Raw genomic sequence first — 20,853 nt, 5'->3', positions numbered from 1 at the left:
GGTAGGCCCAAGGGTTTGGTTATAGCTCCAGTCACTCAAAGGACAGTGCTAAGGGAGCGAATGAGGGACTCATGAGTTTTTCTCCACATTCCTCGTGCTACTCAGTCAATTTCGGTGTTGTTGCAATGCTATTTATCAGGAATTTTCGGCATATTGTTGGAAAAAGTTTGTGGGCCATCTAGAAGCTAATCAAGGTTGAAGAAATCAAAGGGCTAGTGGAGTTAGTGATTAATTTTGTTAAGAAGCCTTCCTTAACCAAATCTAAAGCATGTGAATATATTTGTTGAGTCTTCGATAACTTCTTGCATTTACTGAGTTAATAATCTCATAAAATGTTAAATAGAAGAAGGCTTTGAGTTCATTTGGATGGATATGGTGAAAGTGTGAGAGAATTTCATTGTGAGGGAATTGTGAGTGATTAGAGTATGCAAAAACTATTCACATATTTTATGCAGAGATAGGTTAAAGATTTGAGAATAGAGATCAGAGATAGATTTGAGAAGAAGATGCATACTTTATGTGTCAGTTGTGGTAGAAATTTGGTAGATTGAGGTGTGTTTGAGAGCAGTGATTTTGGTGAGTATAAGAGAAGAAATTTCCTCCTCCGGGATAGAGTATGATTAAGATTTGATGAGAAGAATGTTAGAGCTGTTGGATTGCTCATGTTGAGTGAATTGAGAACCTAGTCTGAAATATTGTGAAATGTGGTTCACATGGAGGAAGTGAAGGCATGGAGTCTTAAGAATAGACATTAATTTGACTGATTCAGTTGTAGGAAGAGTTTCCTCCATTCAATAGGAGTTGAACAGTCCAATGGTGGTTGGGCAAGGATCATTGGTGGTAGGATATTCTAGAGGATGGTAGTCTATTGATCTGTGAGAGAAACAGGTTTCCAAATTGATATATGCCAACATACTATAGAGAAAGCCATGTCTCCTCGCTTATGGGTGTAAGCTAATCCACGTAAAAAAAAATTAGCAAACTAATAAAAGAATTGAATAGTGTAACAACAATAGGGTGGTTTTTGCGTGAAAGAGTTTCCACTAAAAAATACTTGTGTTCTTATGTGTGCATGCTTATGTTTCTCATGGTTATTTCTCATGATTGTTATGATTTGAGTTTATTGTTTCTTACATGATTTGATGATCTAACATTGTGAATGTGCATAGATAATTGACATTGAGGTAAAAGTATAAATTGGTGAAAATTTATTAAAAGCAATCATTACTGATTACCCCCCCCCCTCCTCAGTAGTGAATATATTTCCAATAATTGGTATCAGAGTCAGTGCTTTTCAGTGAAGCTTGACCACTTGGAGAGAAGATCGTGGATCATGGCCAGAAATGTAGAAATTTTCCACTATAGATTAACTTAATTATGCAATAGACTAAGGAAAAATACTTAATATACTTCTACAATCAAACTTGCAGAAGCTTAATTTATTTGAGCAAGATCAAGTGGAACACATATAACAGAGAAGAAGAATCAATGCACATGAAACACAGAAGAATACTCAGGAGAAAGCCTCAGCTAAAAACCCCACTATCTGTATTATCATACAAGGTGGAAATATATCAGAATTACACAAAGCCTTAGCTCTCACAGCTAGCCAGCTCTTAATACAATCCTCCTGGATGCTCATAAGCAAACAAGGCTTCTAACAAACCTTCTCCTCTACCCTCCAAGCCTCCTATTTCCTTGCACAGTTTCTCTTGGGTGATCCTACTGTTACCAAGTGTAACACTGATCACTCACACTGATCTCACACCCTGTAAAATTGCGCAATCCTCAAGGAACCTTATTCCTTCTGCATGCATGAGTTTCCTTTATAGGAGAAAACATGCAACTAATAGTACATTGTCCCTTTCTTTATTCTCAAATGGGTCTTTCTCAGAATAGACATGCATGAGTTACTGATGAGAGAATCTTCAATTATCTAGAGTACACTAGTTGGATGCATGCATGCATTAACTGATTGAACTCACAATTAGTTTCTCAAACAGTTTGGAACTAATTTAACTAGACTTAACTTAGTAAACTGAGCTAACTAATTACAAGTCAAATACAACTCAATCTTATCTCCTTAATTAAGGGATAATCTCCTTGATTTAAGGGATAATTGTTGCATGACTTCACAAAGACTTCTAGCTTGAATTTCTCCAACTAATTAATCCAAGATGAATTAATTAATTATTTTTCAAGCAGCTGGTGAGACTAAATTTGAATTTTAATTCTCAATTTTAATTCAAGAACAAATTAAAATTGGAATATTCTGAATGCTATTTTTAGCATTTCTTGTTGCTATTCTCAACACTCACTCTCAACAAGAAAGGAATTCAACTCGATCTCGATCCTGAACCTTTGGAATGTTCTGCATGCAACACTTCTCTCTAAAGTTGTTGCTCCGGCAACTACAGAAACCAAAAAAACATCCAACTTGAATCAGTATGATACATCTTTCATCAAAGTATCTGGCTTCTATTGCCTCTATCAACTGAAAACTATGCGCTTCTACTGACTCTGCCTTTCTACACTATTGTCAATCCTTCTCTGCACTTTTCAGTATCTGACTGCTCTAGAATCTGTCACTTTGATCTCTGACTACATCAATCCCACTGATTCCTCCCATTACTCTATACTTTGAGCTCCCGTAGCAAGGTACGATCCATGAGATAAAAACCTCTCAATGGACCCTGCCCGATTTCAGCCTTCTTGAGACTATCACTTACATCACCCCACCTCACATCTGGAGGTATGGCGGCATGTGATCCCTTTTCTAACTTCTTCAATTGTGGCTCCTCCACAATTGTTTAAGACTTCTTCTAGTGCTGCATGTTGAGAGGTAATTTACTCTCCCTCTCAACCACTAAGCCTCTAACATTGGCCTTGCTCCTCAAGGCCTTGCAAGCATCTTTAACCTCAAGAGCATATAGGTTCTGTACCCATGAACCGATCTGTTTCACCTGTCCCATGGTGATGTGTCTAAGGAAAACCTTTCCCTTACTGAAGACAACATCGTAGCCTTTGTCCTCCAACATTGCAATCGATACCAAGTTCTTCTTCAGTCCAGGCACATAATTCACATTTGTCAAGGTGATAGGAGCTCCATGCTCCCTCTAAAAAATAATCGTGCCCACTCCTGAAACATTATACCTTTCATCGTCACCCATCTCTATGAGTATCTTGAGGTCTTTCTCCTCGAAGGTACTGAATAAACTTTTATCGTCAGTCATGTGGAATGAGGCTCCACTGTCAAGAAACCAACCACAACCCATCATTGAAGACACCATGCATGCGATGAGGGTGAATTCCATCTCGAACTCAGAGGCCAATGCCTCACCTTTAGATCCTTCCGAGGATCCCTTTCTTGGACTTCTTTGATGGGAAATTAGTCACATAATGACCCATATCATGACAATTAAGGCATCTCACTTTAGATTTATCACCTTTCTTCCCTCCATGAGAAGAATTTGAATTGGGATGAGAATCCTTCTCCTTCCCTTTCCTTGCCTTACTTGCTAAGGCCAGATTTTCTTCATCCTCCTTGGATGAAGAACCATCTCGTGTGCTCCTCCTGATCTCCTCCTGCATGAGATCCAACCACAGATGTTCCCATTATGGCAATTTCTCCCTTCCATTCACAGAGTCCTGGTAGCTATGCCAGCTCTTTGGAAGACTGAGGAGAGCAAGGCTCACCATATCATCATCGGTAGTAGTTATTCCCACACTTCCAAGCTCATTTCTACAGGTGGTGAGCTTGTTCAGATATGTGGAAATAGTATCATTGTTCTCCATCTTGATTCTTCGAAGCTTATCCTTGAGCGCCAATTTCCTCTAGTTTCTATTGTTTTGATATAGGTCCTTCAATGTCTTCCACATTGAAAATGAAGTATTCTTCCCATGCAGACTCGAGACAATATGGTCTTGAACTCCCTCAAGGATGATCCGTCTCACCTTTGCCACACACTTCTTCCATTCAGCCAACTCTTGTGCATTAGTTGAACCTAGCTTTGGGATTTCTTAATCAATGAAATCCTTCAAACCATTGTCTTCTAATACAACTTCCATGTGATCTTTCCATTCTATGTAACTCAAGCTGTCATCCAAGGCATACTCGAGTCTCAAGCCATAGAACACCATTGACCAACCTGAAGTATGAGATGAATTCGATTTGTACTTACAATCCCGAACTTCAAACTTCGAATTCTCTTCTTAGTATACTATTCATAGCTTCGATCACCTTTGCTCTGATACCGTGTAGAAAATTCTCTATAGATTAGCTAGCTCTGATACCATGTAGAAATTTCCCATTGTAGACTAACCTAATTATGCAATAGACTAAAGAAAAATACTTAATCTACTTCTACAATCAAACTTACGAAAGCTTCATTGATTTGAGCAAGATAAAGTGGAACACATATAATAGAGAAGAAGAATCAATGCACATGAAACACAGAAGAATACTCAGGGAAAAGCTTCAGCTAAAAACCCCACTATCTGTATTATCATACAAGGTGGAAATATCATAATTACACAAAGCCTTAGCTCTCATAGCTATCCAACTCTCAGTACAATACTCCAGGATTCTCACAGGCAAACAAGGCTTCTCACAAACCTTCTCCTCTACCCTCCAAGCCTCCTATTTCCTTGCGCAATTTCTCTTGGGTGATCCTACTGTTACCAAGTGTAACACTGATCACTCACACTGATCTCACACCCTGTAAAACTGCGCAATCCTCAAGGAACCTTATTCCTTCTGCATGCATGAGTTTCCCTTATAGGAAAAAACATGCAACTGATAGTACACTGTCCTTTTCTTTAGTCTCAACCGGGTCTTTCTCAGAATAGACATGCATGAGTTACTAATGAGATAATATTCAGTTATCTGGAGTACACTAGTTGGATGCATTGATGCATTAACTGACTGAAATTACAATTAGTTCCTCAAATAGTTTGGAACTAATTTAATTGGACTTAACTTAGTAAAATGAGCTAACTAATTACAACTCAAATACAACTCAATCTTATCTCATTAATTAAGAGATAATCTCCTTAATTTAAGGAAAAATTGTTGCATGACTTCACAAAGACTTTTAGCTTGAATTTCTCCAACTAATTAATCCAAGATGAATTAATTAATTATTTTTCAAGCAGTTGGTGAGACTAAATTTGAATTTAATTCTCAATTTCAATTCAAGGACAAAGTAAAATAGGAATATTTTGAATGCTATTTTTAGCATTTCTATTTTTAGCATTTCTTGTTGCTATTTTCAACAAGAAACAGGAGAAGGATGTCTCAAAAGACAAGAAGTTTGAAGAAGGAAGAAAATTTGTCCATTGCAAAAGAAGTTGTGAATTCTGAATCAGATGTGTCATGAGGTAAAATTTTGAAGAATTTTTTTAATTATAATTCTGATGATTATTTTGAGATTGATGATGAGAAGGATATTGTTGTTATTAAAACTTAATATGAATAAAAAATGGTTGTGATCAAGGAATTAGTTGCTCAAGTAGATAAGCTAACAACTGCATGTAGAGATCATAAGAAATTGTTGTAGGTTTGTGATGAGAAGGAGAAAAATATCAAGGAGGAGCTTACTACCTTGAGAACCCAGCTGGAGGATTCAAAAAGAAATGAAGAAGTGATGTGCAAAAAACAGAAGGAAAAGAAAGATTATGTAGAAGCACTTGAAAATGTAGTTGAAAATTTGAGAAAACAAATTGAAGAAAAGGACCAGCAGCTAGAAAAAGTTAAGAGCAACATAGCAGTGAGAAAATATAGCTCTAACCTTCAAAGAGGAGATACAAGTTTGGATGTAGGAAAAAATAACAAGATAAATTCAAAGAAAACTACAACGAAATTTGTGAGAAACCATGAAAATATTGGAGAAAAGAGGCAACAATTTCATCAGCAGCAAATAAGAGATTTAAAAGGAGCTTCTATGCCAAGAAGATCATACACTCCTAGAGTTGATAGTAGCATAATTCAAAGGAGAAATCATAATTCATTTTCTCCATTAATGAATGAGATTGAGTGCTTTCATTGTCATCAGTTTGGACATAAAGCAACTTTTTGTAGGAGAAAATTAGACACATGCATGTAGCAGTTGGACAACAAAGAATAAGATCATCCTTCAGGTATATAATATCATTTAATGGTTTATGTTATGCTTGTAACCTATTTGGGCATAAAGCCATTGATTGCAAGTCTAGTATGAGAAGTTGGAAATCTAGCATGAGGAACAAAAGATCAGATCCTTTGGCTTCTTATCTTGGTCATGTAGAATGTTTTATGTGTCACAACTTTGGACACATGGCCAAGGATTGATTGATGCCTAGATCCCTAAGACTGCTAGTACAAAAGAAAGAACCAAAATGAAATTCACAACAAAGGAACCAACCTAGAGAAATGTGGAAGAAAAAGGAGGAACAATTAGGAAGATATGGTATTTCTCTTTGCTCACGTGATGAGGATAAAAAATGGCATATTGATAGTAGATGCTCTCATCATATGTCAGGAGATAAGAGCATATTTCACTTCTTGAATAAAGCCAAAAGTGGCCATGTTGTTTTGAAGGAAGTGAACCAACAAGAGTATTGGGAAGTGGTAAGGCTAACCTTGGTTAAAAGAGGACCATTTTTGAAGATGTATTTCTTATCTAGGGTTTAAATCACAATATTCTAAGTGTGAGCCAAATTGTTGATGGAGGCAAGGAAGTGTTCTTCAACTCCAAAGGTTTCTTCATCAGGAAAGAAGGATCGAAGAGGGTAATTGCAAGAGGATTCAAGACCCAAAATAATGTGTATGTGTTGAAGGGTAGAGTGAAAAGTAAGAAGATACCAAGAGAGTACTCTTCTTCATCAAATCCAGAGTAGAAGAGATCAACGCATATTGCAGTCCGCTCTTGCATGATATATCTCTTAGACTGCAAGATGAATGTGAAGCCTTCATAGGCTCAGGGGAGTATGTGGCATATTCTGTGTTTGCATGCAGTGGTTTGTATTGATGCTTATCTCTTTGATTATATTTTCTTGATGATGGATTATTTATACAGGTGATTTTTTTCTAGGGTTTGATCAGGAGGAGAGATGGCACATGTTCATGGGGCACACTATATATTATTCCAATATTTTGATGGAATTATGACTCCTTAGATGAGTTGACTATGCATCTCATGATATGCGATCATCTATTGTAGATGGTTATAATTGATCATATATGTTGCTCATATGAATTGACATGCAGTTGACATGTATTATGCTTTGTGGGTTGATGTTTTTATGCTTGTGTTAGTGCCATGGAGATTAGTATGATGGTGGAAGATATTTAGAGTTGTGAATGTGATGTTTTTGTTGTCATTATATCATTTCCTCATCACTGCTATCAGTTTTTTCTTGTCTTCTAGAGGTTTATGCTGCATATGATGATTATTATTGCTTCCATGTATTGCAATAGAGAGCTGATATATTGGGTTGATTGGCGTGCCATATGTTGCTAGTTTATGATGTTGATGATATATGCTATTGATGAGACACTATGTATTGTTATGTGTTGTCGGTTACTGTTGCCGAAATATTGATTTATGGATAATGATACTTGTCTCTTATTTTATTTATATTGACATTATCTTGCTTCCATTGAGAGCACATGTGGTTGGTCATGTTCTCTATGTACTTGCATTATGACATTGTATTAGACATGCATTAATGAGAGGATTTTTATAATAGTTATGTCTAAGAGAGTCTCATTCTTGTATTTTTCATGCATAGAGTTATGAGCCATGATTGGCATAGGCTGTATAATGAATTATGAGAGTTGATTCAACTATGTATTGACTCTTAGTAGTGTTAGTAAAACCATGTATTTCATGTATTAATCATGTACACTCTCATGCGTATCATGGAGAGGCAATCTAGAGTCACGCATGCATTGAGAAAGAGTGATGTGAGTCATGTTTCAGCCATATATGGGCTTATTGATTTCATTGTACATTCATGTATTACTGATTTTCTAGCCATGTAATAAGCCTATGAGGCCATGTACTTTGTTGCATATCTTTTGATCATAGTATTTGGTCCATATGGAGTAGCCTCTTGCATATGGCAATGAGGCATTAACAATGATATATATGAGTTTATATTCAGCCATGGAGATGATTTCATTCGGTGGTGTATTGTTGGTCATAATTTTGTAACCTGTCATCATGGATTTGTTGTTACCATGTCTACTTCAGAGAGATGTTGCTTCCAGATAGACATTGCTGCTAGGATATGAGTTTTCTGTTGCTGGAGACTACATTTTGGAAAGGATGTATGGAGTTGTTTTAGATTTAGTTGGATATTTGTTGTTGCTGCTATGGAGTTTATCAATGTTGTTGCTTCTAGTAGATCACATTATGTTGTTGTTGCTAAGTATTGGTGATATGATTTTTTATTGTCATTATGACACAGATTATGTTGTTGTTGCTTTAAGGGAGAGAGTATGTATTTTAGTGTTTGTTGTTGCTGAGAGAGAGTTTATTTTTGCTACGGGTAGGAGACGTATATTGCTACTCTATTGTGTTGATTATTGGGCATAGCTTGTGTCCAGGGGGAGTTCAATGCACATATCTTCCAGTGGGAGTGTTGTTGTTTTTCAACCTTGCACTTCATTGATTATCATCTGTATATTTTTTTGTTGATGGAGCCCCTTGCATGTAGAGGATTATATAGCTTTTGTCCTTGACATGTTTATATTTTTTCGTTTGCATTAAAATTTATTGGAGTTGCTCAGTTTAGGCTGTGTCAACAGTTGGTTTTAACCTCAATATGAAAAATCACTGGAATATGTCTCTTAGATGTTTATAACAACTTAGTTTAGATATAATTGTTATTGATTTTATTTAGAAGATGAATGATAACATTAAAAATGAAATTAAACCAAGGATAGTTAATATCCTCGACTCTTGTAAAGATAGAGGTATATATTCTTATTGGGTTTTAAAGTATAACATAGCTTATTAGGTTTAACCATCTAACAACAAAGCTTCAAGTAGACTGTCTTAACTACCAATATTATATATATAAAACCAATCTAGATTCATCTTAAGTATTAACTTCCAAGAGGATCAAATCTATTGAGGTGCAAACATTTCCTCAAGTTTTGAACTCAAAAAAGAGGTTTGAACCATGAGAGATTTGATCCCTCTTGGCGCTTGATAGATTTGGAGTTAATATGGATCTAGGTTGTTTGTATGTAATGTCTCTTATTTTCGTCATATTTGTTGAGTAAGGTTAGTTTGGGTCTTTGTAATGTATTGTGCAACATAGGAGTTGAGTGAATTCCTTGAAATTCTATCAAGTTCATGTTATGAGTATAGAATGGTATGTTAGGAGAATAAAATTGTATACATAACACTTCCATATAACTACAAAAACCCAGTTCTAGTAGTCCCCCATAACACCTCAGGTGAGACTTTATCCACTTTGTGGGTGATGCCAAAATTTTTGGTGTCAGAGAGGGTTTTGTTGACTGATACTACGCACCAACCTAGGTTTGTATAACCCTACACCAATGGAAGTGTACCCACAATAAACCATTCCTCATTAGGTATTTTGAATGACAAATTACTCTATTATACTCTAAACCATTGGTTGCAAGCCCAAATGTACTCATCTATCTTTTATTTAATCTCCTTCAACTTTGTTATGCACTGGGAGGTAAACTTAGGCCTATAAAACTCATTCATCATCACTTTCCTAATGTCATGAAATGACCTTGCCTGTGCAGGTGGTGGCATTGCTCTTGTATTTCATGTACCAAGATAAATCATGATCTTTAAGCAGTTCTCAATTTTCCAATCTTGTCATTTTCATCTTGGAAATTATTAGCATCCCAAACCGTCTCATAGAAAAACAAGTGTTGTTTAGGATCTTCATTCCTAACACCATGAAAAATTTATAAATTCAAAGTATCTGCCATTTTTCTCTGTCTACCAACCCCTAGCGATGTTCCACTAAATACAATTAATATATATTGTGATCCAATCCATCCTAATGGACTAACCTGACTATGAATGCTATGATGAATCCCTCCACTTTCTTGGCTAACTAAAGTATTCAACACACTACTAGGAGAACTCAACTCTGTATGAATAGGTGAGCGTAGGGTCATGGGTTTAGCATAAGGCGTACTATGAGTAGGATCCTCATGATGCACGTTCGTTGTTATTCTCGACCTAGGATGTGAAGGTCCCCATCCCTCCCCTTCTATGCATGGTATGTCGATGCGTGTTCAATCTAGACTTGTCAAATATCCAGTCACCTATGATCTCTCACTGTCTCCTACATTGAGCTTTGATTAACTACATGAATTGATGCATACCTCTCTCCTCTACCACTTCAACCTCGAAACCTTCTATCATTGTGCAAAACACCAACCTCAAACTCCATCATGCTCCTTCCACAAGATATTTAGCTGACTTCCTCGTCATAGCCGCTCTATAATATTAATTAGGGATCTTCCAAACCTCCTTTGTCCTTTACTTTCTATTACTCTTACATCCTAGTATTGTTCCATAAGATTACTCCCTGACTATCCCACAACTCACCCTTGGCGTACGAGGAGTTTAGTTACTCATAGTGTTAGATTCCATCTTCAATACAACTTTGCAACACAACAACATTTTCACATAGTTCAATAATTCCCAAATAAATCGTCGTCTTGTGCCCCACAAAAATTTTCAGTCAACAGTCATATGTGAGATAATATATTCAATGGAAAACTTTGTAATGTACCATCCAATCACACTCTCAAATCAAAAATCAACAATTGAGTAATTTAGTTATCTGCGAACTAGAGTCTTAAACTTCCTCAAGAGTCCAACTTCTAGGTTCATCCAATCTCCAATGTTTTCTTTGGTCATTGAGCTTTCAAATAACATTTGAAAGTGTTATACAAAATCTACGACTGCAGATAAAAGTATCTCCCCTAGACCTAGTGGCTTGGTCTATAACAAAATAAATCAAAGACTATAATGTTTTCCTTAGAATAATTGGAGAATGGAAATATGTTTACTTGTGATTCATCGCAATCTCTTATGTCCTCTTGGATTGTCAAATCCAACCGTAGCTCTGATCACTATAATTAGAACCCACAAAAACAAATAACACAAGCCAAAGATCTAGGACATCTATGTAGATTATACAATCACTCTATTCAATGGATCAACATAGCATTGAAACACATGTATATAAACATAACATAACACATGCAAGAAAACAATATACTCTTTGTATTAATATGAGAAGGAGAGGGTTTACAACCAAAAGTGGAAGCTGATCTTGTAGATATCCTCCCAACTTGACTTGTTCTTCCTTGCCACAATATACACCTCAAATCCACCCTAATGCATGGCAATGATAACTGTCTTATGATCAAAGAAACAACATAAGGGTATGATTAGTCTCCAAAAGCCAACCTCTAGCTTGTGGAAGGTAGTAAATATATAGGAGAGGATGGTAGTTTAGGAATTATTATACATTTAGCAATATAGGCTTGAGATCCACTTTTGATGGGAGGATGAGCTCAAGGGATAAGAGGTGAAAAATCCAAGGTAGGGAAGATATGATTCGAAGTTCTTATCTAATGTAAATGGTGGTAACAACTCTTGGAAGCTTCTGGAAGAGGAAGCTTTAAGATTATTTTTATTTTTCCCAAATTTCTAGAATCAGCGCAACCCATAGCAAGGGAAAACATGCTCTGATCAGAGCAAGTATAGAACTGAGAAACCTGTTGTTGAACGCAAGTCCCTAAAGAGCCAGGGTGCGTTGGGCCTTAAAAGCACTAGAATGAAGCAGTCAATGTTAGAAACTCAGGGATATGGGAGAGTCATTCTTAGGGCTTTGTATAGGGATGATGACAAGGTGTTCACAGATGATGATTGATCTAGTTTGTAGGCCTATTAACCAGATGTGACAAAATGGCCTATAACATATTTCCCCTTAAAGAAAAAACTTAGAAACAATTGCTGATGACTGAAGTTCTTTACCTTGTGACAAGTTTGGATCAATAAAAACTGGTTGGATCAATATCTGTTATAATACATTTACATCATGATATCTCTACTAAGGGAGGCATACCCATACTTAGCAAACAAGCTAACATTACATGTAAAATAATCAAGAATGCATGTCCACTAATGAAAAAGGGTGGACCCATGATTGGATGAATGTATGTATGATCATAGCCATGATACATTGTGATATTTTATTAATCCTAAGAGTGCAACCCAGATGGATGAAACTAGATATGGGGTCTTCTATCTCATTCAATCGATCGTCCAACGTATGAGTCTAACCATGTGTGAAAAACAGATGAATTCTAACATGGTAGACACCTTATGATTAGTGGACAATGATGTAAGTGGTTAACAAACACGAGAGAAAACACCGATGATGTTAATGGCTCTCAAGGTACTGTAGAGCCTCTATTCTACACCTACTTGTCTACCATTTTCCTCAGTTTTTCCTTATCTTCCCTTCACTTTTGCCTCATTTTCACCATAAAACCACCCAGATCATTACATTAGGTGTCATTAAGCATGATCAAACAAGTTTTGCTAATGGATGACTATTTGTTTAGATTTTGACTTACTTGCAGGAATCCCGCAGCTATCTGATGATCCTGCAGCTATCTGAAGATCCTGCAGCCTTTTTGTTAAACGCAATGTTCCACGTGTCGGTTTGCTAGATGAGCCACATGGGCACTCAGGTATCAACGTGCTCGAGGTTCCTGTCCCATTCTTCCAGCCATCCACGTCATCTTTACCCATGGTCAAAGCTGGTCAAGTTATGGTCAACTCAAGGCTGTTTAACGGTGATTGTGAGCTGCTTGGTCACGTCATCTTAAATGGTGATTTGTCCACGTTCTACAGGTGGCAGGGGACATGATCCAACATGGGATCCATTACCCATGACGACAGAACCATTAAACTCATCCACGCAGCCGTATGATGTGTCAAGGGACCATAAATACGCATGACTGTTTGTTGTTTTTCTGTTAATTAGTTGTACGAGTAGGCTATCTTAGAAACCTCTATAAATAGCTGCGTCTGCGTACGCTCATCAGACTTTTATTAGTTGTAATTTCTGAACTTGTGTTAAATTTAAGAGCATTGTGAACTCTGTTTTCTAGTGCTATTCCAGCACTCTGTTTTGTATACTTTTTGCAAATGGAGGAATAGACATAGCACCGTTTTGAAGTTTCCAGATCTCTGAGTTTTCTTGTGGCTGAATGAACAGAGGGCCCCTGCTCATCTCAGCCTCTGTAAAGTATTTTATGTGCAGTATTTCGTTATTTTCTTATTCATTTCCTTAAGCATGTATAGTTCCATTTACTTGTTTTCCTTTCTTTCAAGCTGATCAGTGTTCTTTCTTTGCAGGTTTCTTTTAGCCCGGGATTTATTTTTATATGTGTGTGTTTGCTTTACAAACTAATGGTATTTGAAGTTGACAATTCAAGTGCTGCCTTTGTTTTTATAGTTGATTTTTAATCTTATTTCTCAAAGAGCTGCTAACACACATGAATGATCTTCATCATAAACTGTTATCTTTTAAGATCAGAATATCACTAATTTGCAGTTAGTTTGAGTGCCTTTTGGACTGTTCTTTCACTACTTTCTAACCATACTTTGCATAGTACATATGGCTGAAGTAGAGAGTTAGAAAGAGCAAACTATTACCACTAGTCTTTAAAGTAGAGTTTTGATTTTAAGTGCTTCTTAGACTATTCTCTCACTACTTTCTAATCATACTTTGCATAGTACATATGGCTGAAGTAGAGAATTAGAAAGAGCAAATCATTATCATTAGTCTTTCAAGCATATTTTTCTCACTTTTCTAATTCAACTTAAGCTACTTTCTATCCATGCTTTACACAGTACATGTGCTTTGAAGCATCGAGTTAGAGAGAGATAATCTTTATTTTTGGGTTTTAAAAGTGACTTTCTTTTTTTATTAGCAGCAGCTTGAACGGTGTCTAGTGCCATTGGAAGTGGTCATTTGCTTTCAATTTTATTTCAAGTCATTTCAGTTCACTTATTCCTTTCAAGCATTTCCTTTCAAGCAAGTAGTTAGAGATCACTCAACACACACTTTCACTCATTTAGGATTCACTCTATACACACACCATCACTCACTTGTTTATAAATTCTCACTCCATCTTAGGAACATAATTAACCACAACAACACCCCCAACGATAAGAAAAACTCTAAGAGGTTACTTAAGTACATATAGTACACCTTCACTTCATCAGCTTACGAGCCCCGGGTTGCCAATAAATACTAGCAATTTAGATAACACTAAATTGACTAAACAGGTACGGCAATAAAATATGTGTGGTGTGAATGAATGAGTTGAAGTTGAATACAACACATAATCTGTCGGTCGAAGGTAAATGATGTAAATATGTTGTCCAAAGTGAGGAAACTTTCCATTGATGTATGCAAGCACCAAGTTACAGAAGGAGGAGTTTTTAAGTCAACTTAGCGGATAATGAGTTGATGTTGATAGGAAGAAACTCGTCGCAGGAGGGCCTTTATGTATCCCCCATCAATGACACAAAACAAATATAATGATTTAGGAAAGGATGAAATCAATGTGGAACTGGTTCAAGAAAAATATTCATGGAATGAAGGCTTAAGAGTATGTTGACAGTGTTGGACCCGCCAACACTTAGGGGATTTCCCCGGTATGAAGTCCCAACTAGACCTCACACCATTTGGTGTAGGATTCCCATCCGGTACGATGGCCCGGTTGCCATTACCTTAAAGATATAACTTATATATTCCTTCTTAGCACATGAGATTGGTTTAATTAGTCTTCAAGCAACGAGGTTCACATGCCTGTGAGTGCTTAGAGTCACTTGTGTCAAATTTCATTCACTACAAAGGGAGAGGGTGGAAGTGAGTCTCAGGTTGAAAGGAAATAGCCCCAACTATGCTAGAGGCACACAACACAACAGGACATGTGCAGCTTTTAGCGGAGTAGTCGACATGGATGTGGCAGTCACAAACACAAGGTGAACAGATAGCACGTACAACACCCACCGGTGATCCAAATGGATCCAAGAACACTCTCTAAGTCTTCAAAAACTCAAAAAATCATGCCAAAGACCAAAGAAAAACGCATGAGAAAACATTTATGAATGGGGAAAAACACTATTGGGAGGTAAGAATACGTGAATTCAGTGAAAAAACAGAGTATCAGAGGCAGAACAAATGAATGCACAGTAGCTATCAGATCTGGCCGATCAATGGTCCAGATCTGATCAGTAATTGCAATCGACATAGGCAGATAGTGGATATCAGTGCAGAATAAATAACACCTACGACGACAATTAGCAGAGTCAACTAGGACTGTCGATCAAGCGCGCAGATTGACGGCCCATGTTGCATCGCATGATCGCTATCGGAGATCACAAGAGCACTTACAATGGCCCAAGGTTATCACAATGTGCGATTGTGTTCGATCGCATCGTTGTATTGCAATTGGAGCTACACAAAGGAGTGGCATATACGCATACACATTTGTGATCCGATGAGCCAGACTCGATGGTTTTATCAATATTATTTTATAAGATTTGAGATCCGTAGCAAAGCCATTTTTAATGCATTTTTGCAGTTTTCATTTATTAAACGAAATGCGAAGGATGAAGGCCGATGCAATAAGTTGGACCCAAAAGGGTTCCTTAAGGCTAATATATATATTTTCAGATCCGCCATAAGCCATTTCTTACGTTATTTTCATGATTTTAATGTATTTCAAAAATACAAAGGGAACTTTGGAGCAGGACCATTGTGACATGCGATGGCAACTTACAGGTGGACCCAATAGGAGGATAGGGTGGATTTAAGGACTTTTGAAGTTCGAAATGAACTATGCTTTGGTGGAATTTCACAGTCGTGAATGTATTTTCCTATGTAAAATAGAAAATGATTGCATTTGGGATTCTGAAGGATTTCAAGGGCTCGAGGCACTCTTACGTTGCAGAATAGGTGGCCACCTCCCCTTTAGGTGTATACAATGCTGGGAGAGGAATTCGAAGTGGACAGAGGCCAGGGAGACTGAAAGCCAAGGAGCTGAAATGAACAAGTAGCCCAGATTGGCTTTAAAGCCATAGACAGAGAGCAAATGCAGGCAGGCAGTATTGCAGGCAGTGTTGAGACAGAGCTAGGACAGAGACAAAGAGTGTTGAGAGAGTCTGTGTACTCAAAGAGTCTTGAGAGGTTCAAGAAAAGCTCTTGTTGTTGCATCTGTTGTGTGTGTGAGGCTCAAATTGATCTCACTATTGTAAAAAAACTCTGCTTGAAGACATAATATAGAGGCCACCACTGAAGGCTGGATCAAGAGATGTAGCCTAGGATTATTGGGTGAACTCCTCATTAAATTTGTTGTGTTATGTGTTTTCTATTATGTTTTGTTTACTGCTTCATTGTCTGTGTATTTCACAATCTTATCGATCCATTGCATAAAATAACATAGACAAATCCATGCACATAGGTCTGTAATACCTTATTAATTGTCGTAGATCTCATTATCAGATCAACTGGAATAGTCAACATGAGTGCGACGAACCTTATAACAAGTTTACAAGAATGAATTTGTCGAGTATTTTGAGGGATAGCCCACACAGGCAAGACATCGTTAACAACTCATACAACAAATCTCCAATAGCATATGTACTAAAACAACTAAAATAGTTCAATTGTCTTAATACAATTTAGAGAAACATGCATTACAAGTGTCGAAAGAATAGTCTTACAAATGAATACAATACATGTGCGAAAACGTGATGGCCTGTTAATAGGATTCTGAATTAAGATAATGTTCCAAGACACATCGGTACACCATTACATCACTAACCCCGATAGTAGGGAGTTGGAGCCACTTCTCACGCCTCAAAGAAAAGACTACAGACTCTCAAGGCTATGTGGGAGGAGCTAGGGTGAAAAGTCCTTTGCATGTACAAATGAGAGATATATATAGCTAAGGGTGAAACTAACCCTTGTGACTGTTTGACTTCCCTCATGACTGTTTAACTTACATGACTCTTCAACTTTACATGTGGGTCTCTTGGACTTCCACGTTACATTACATTGATTAAAACAATTATGGCCCATAGTAGTGATGTGGTCGAGATGACTCATGACATGACTTGACGTACCAATGCTCATATGTTTGTGCTAATGGTGGTGTCCATGTCGAGCTGTAGTGATGTTGAGTGATAAGTGTGCTCTTGGTATATCATAACTTCACCTCTATATGGAAAGGTGTGTAGAGTCTTCTATGGTCTTGGTGTTCACTTAATATTTCATGCATGCACATGTGTCTCCTTCTCTTGCTACTTGGTATGCTTCGTGTGTTCATCCGCTCGCGAACAAGTCTCCTAGCATGCACTCCTTGTTCGTCACATTCGTCATCGTGCCATGTATCATCCACGTACCTGTATCTGCAATCACTCATGACGAGACGACATCAAATCCAAAATTATCCTAGTCTACAATGATGCATTATAGTTCATTTTTGGGTGCTGGTGACTGAGAGAGAGGACAAGGCTCTAAAACTGTGTAGAGCACATTTCAAGACGAGATGCGGGCTCCGGAGCAATGTCAAGGAAAATTATGTAGAGGTCACTGGGAGGCCGAGATGAGTAGTCTGGAATAGTAGTGACCATATGCGGGATCTGGCTCAGCTAGAGGGCAAAACTGCGCAAATTTTCCAGGGAAGGAGTGCATGCAGCATGGAGGACACCAGCAATGAAAACTGCACAAATTCTCTGGGGAGGATGGCAGCAGGCTACAAGAGCTTGTTGGCCAAAACTACATAGAGATGGGAGGCTGGTATGCAAGACATCCATACGTAGTTTATGGGTTGAGCAGGATGCTAGGAAACTGGGAGACCACCCATGAAAACTGCACAATTTTTAGGAGGAGCAGTAGTTCGACTAATGGGGTGATTGGCTGATAGAACTATGCAAATTTCAAGGACATTGCAGTGACAGGCAGCGGGTGCCTGTCCTTCATGTATCCACAATTTCTTCAGTCATTGGAAGTGGGCATGCTTGGTAGATTCCTCTCAATTTTTTGGAGGAGTGAGGCCCAAGGTCACTGCCCGGTCAAACTCTCTAGTTGACCAACTGGAGGCTTGATGGTTTTTCTTGTGGGTAGTGCAGATTGAGATGACTTATTGAGAAAATTTTGCATTGTTCTGGGCGAAAGTTAGTCGAGTCGATTCCAGGATTGAATTGTACAGACTGCCTAGGAGACATCCTCAAGCTTTGCGCAATTCTGGGCAACAATACATAATCACTAAGGTCTGAGACTGTGCAGTGCAACTCCACAGAGGTCTGAATGTTGGGCGGTGGTCTGGTCGACAAAGTTTCAACAAAATGACTAAGTGTGTGAGTGAGTGAACTTATGCATAAATGAACTTGTGAACACACACTCAACACGACTCGAAAACAAGACACCTTGAACCAACAAGGCAACATGCTCAGTGTGACTGACTGTGGAACTGTCAAATGGTGAAAGAAACAAGTGCAACACTTCAGATGGACATTTGGATGACCCTGACGACACTTGTGAGATAATACTTACAACATCGTGTGTGAGTGCGATAGATGTTTACATAGCGAACAAAACTCAAAAAAACCTTCATCATCACCAGAACGAGGTCACAAGCATGGCATATAAATCAACATGCCGAAGATGACAGTTGGTCAAATAAGTGAAAAGGAAGCAAGACATGTAGAAGAAACACATAAGATGACTTTTCGTGTTTTTGCACATGCATGTTACTGAGGATAGGATGATATGACAATGGCAAGCAGTCCTGCAAACTCAACTAAGAGGTGTACTTAGAAAGGTGTTCTTTACTTACCATACTTACCCTCAGATGATCAAGCATCTGACAAAGTTTTCATGTGGTCTTGATCTTTTCCATTACTTGGTTCCTTGGTCCTTATCCTCAACTCCTTGGAAGCGATTTCAGCATGTCACCTTTTCCTGTAGTTAGTGAGAGGTAGATCTCCGCAATTTTAGCGGATAGTGACTATTGCTGTAATGAGGCCTTGGGAGGCTCATCTGCGTAGTTTCTACATGCAAGACAAATAGGGTATCTTGGAAAACACTGCGCAGTTTTGAGGCATAGGACATTGCTAAGGGATGGGGGTCTTAAGAGGACACCTCTGTGCAATTTATGAGTGCAGTACAACTGGACTGCTCTGTGCATTTCTTGACAGAAGTATTGGTTGCCTGACTACTCTCCGTATTTTTGGAGAGCAATGCTAGCTAGGGTCTCTATGGGCTGCGAGGTTTTATTAGGTAAGGGAGGTTGGTGTCTCTCAGGGTTGTGGGGTTTCAGCAGGAAAGGAGGTTGGTGTCTTTGAACACTGCTGGTTTTCAGTAGGTAAGGGAGGAAGCTTGATGGTTACAGAAGCAAAGTGCACAATTCCAGGAAGCTACATGAGGCTAGGTTTCTTGGGAAAATTTCTAAGTGTGAGATCAATTAAACATATGTAAATGGTGATAGGACTCAACTGTGATCGGACACGAACACTTAGTGTCACAACGTAGACCATCCACAATGCATAAGACATAATTTTCTTGTTGCAACAACCTTCATGACAAGAGTGCGTGAAGTGAGTGTAAAACATGTCTATGTGATGATAACCAATCATGCACACATGCTTTCCCTTGAAGAAAAACAAAATTCCCTTTACATGAAAAACAAAAACCCCTATGCCCAAACATGACACATCCTGCATAAATATGAGAACATGAAAAAATCTTAAGATCGAGGAGGGGAAGCTTGAGATCATTAGCTTACCAACAAGTGATCAAGGATGATTGATCATAGGATCCAAGTTAGGCTCTGAAATTTGCATGTGAGCCAAAATTTTGGAGGGTGGTTGCTGTGGGGAAAATGCCTATGCAGGACGATCCTATCCACCTAAGGTGTGACGGTGCCTTAGCAACAAACAGAAACATCTATTCTAGTATTCTTCCTTTATGAATTAAGAATGAAGAGAGATGGATGGACTAACCGATGTCTTCCGTTTGTCCCTCGATCCGGTTTCTCTTCTCTCTGAGAGTTCCCAGCTACTTGCCTTCTCGCTCGCCCAGCTTCAACAGGTTTCTGTAAGATCACAAGAAGAGAACACTACACAAAGACATAGATTCATATTCATAACTAGTTCAGGATTAGAAATAAACTAAACATACTAATGCAATCATACATCAAAGATACATCAGTATATAGGAGAAACCAAGATAGCTTTATTGATGAATAACAAGGTTCAGGAAGAGATACAACCCAGAGGGCTCCAATCCAGCATCTCCTTCCCAGCAAATGAAATTCCTATCTTCACCTTCCTTCAAAGCATTAAGCACCCAATGATTCCAATCTCAAACCAACAACAATTCTTTGCAATAACAAAATTCCAGCCTCTAGATCTCATGGAGGAGAGATCCATATATAGATGTTTGGAGAGAGGACGAGTCAGCTTGAGATCTGACTAGTGTCCTCTCCCTCTGTCAGTTCTTGCTTCCACTTGGAGACTAAGAGCCTCTTACTCATCACAAGTCGAATTCCTTGAGGCAAGTGTCATTGGAGAAGATTCTGGAAGCTTCCAGGGTCTTTCCACCTCGTTGAATGAACTTGCCATTTGTCACTTTCCGCTCAGCGCACCCTGGTAGTGCTTCTACCTGCGTTGCAGTGCACCTAGCCAGTGCAATCTCTACATTTCAGCGCAGACAGCTAGTGGAGCCTCTGAATTGATCCTGAATTGACTTGTTTTTGAGCAGTTTCTCGTG

The sequence above is a fragment of the Pinus tabuliformis genome, chromosome 3_2, assembly GCF_031772625.1.
Source record: "Pinus tabuliformis cultivar Carrire ecotype Pingquan chromosome 3_2, CPIR1, whole genome shotgun sequence".
In the NCBI taxonomy this organism is placed as follows: Eukaryota; Viridiplantae; Streptophyta; class Pinopsida; order Pinales; family Pinaceae; genus Pinus; species Pinus tabuliformis.
This window is presented reverse-complemented; position numbering follows the sequence as displayed.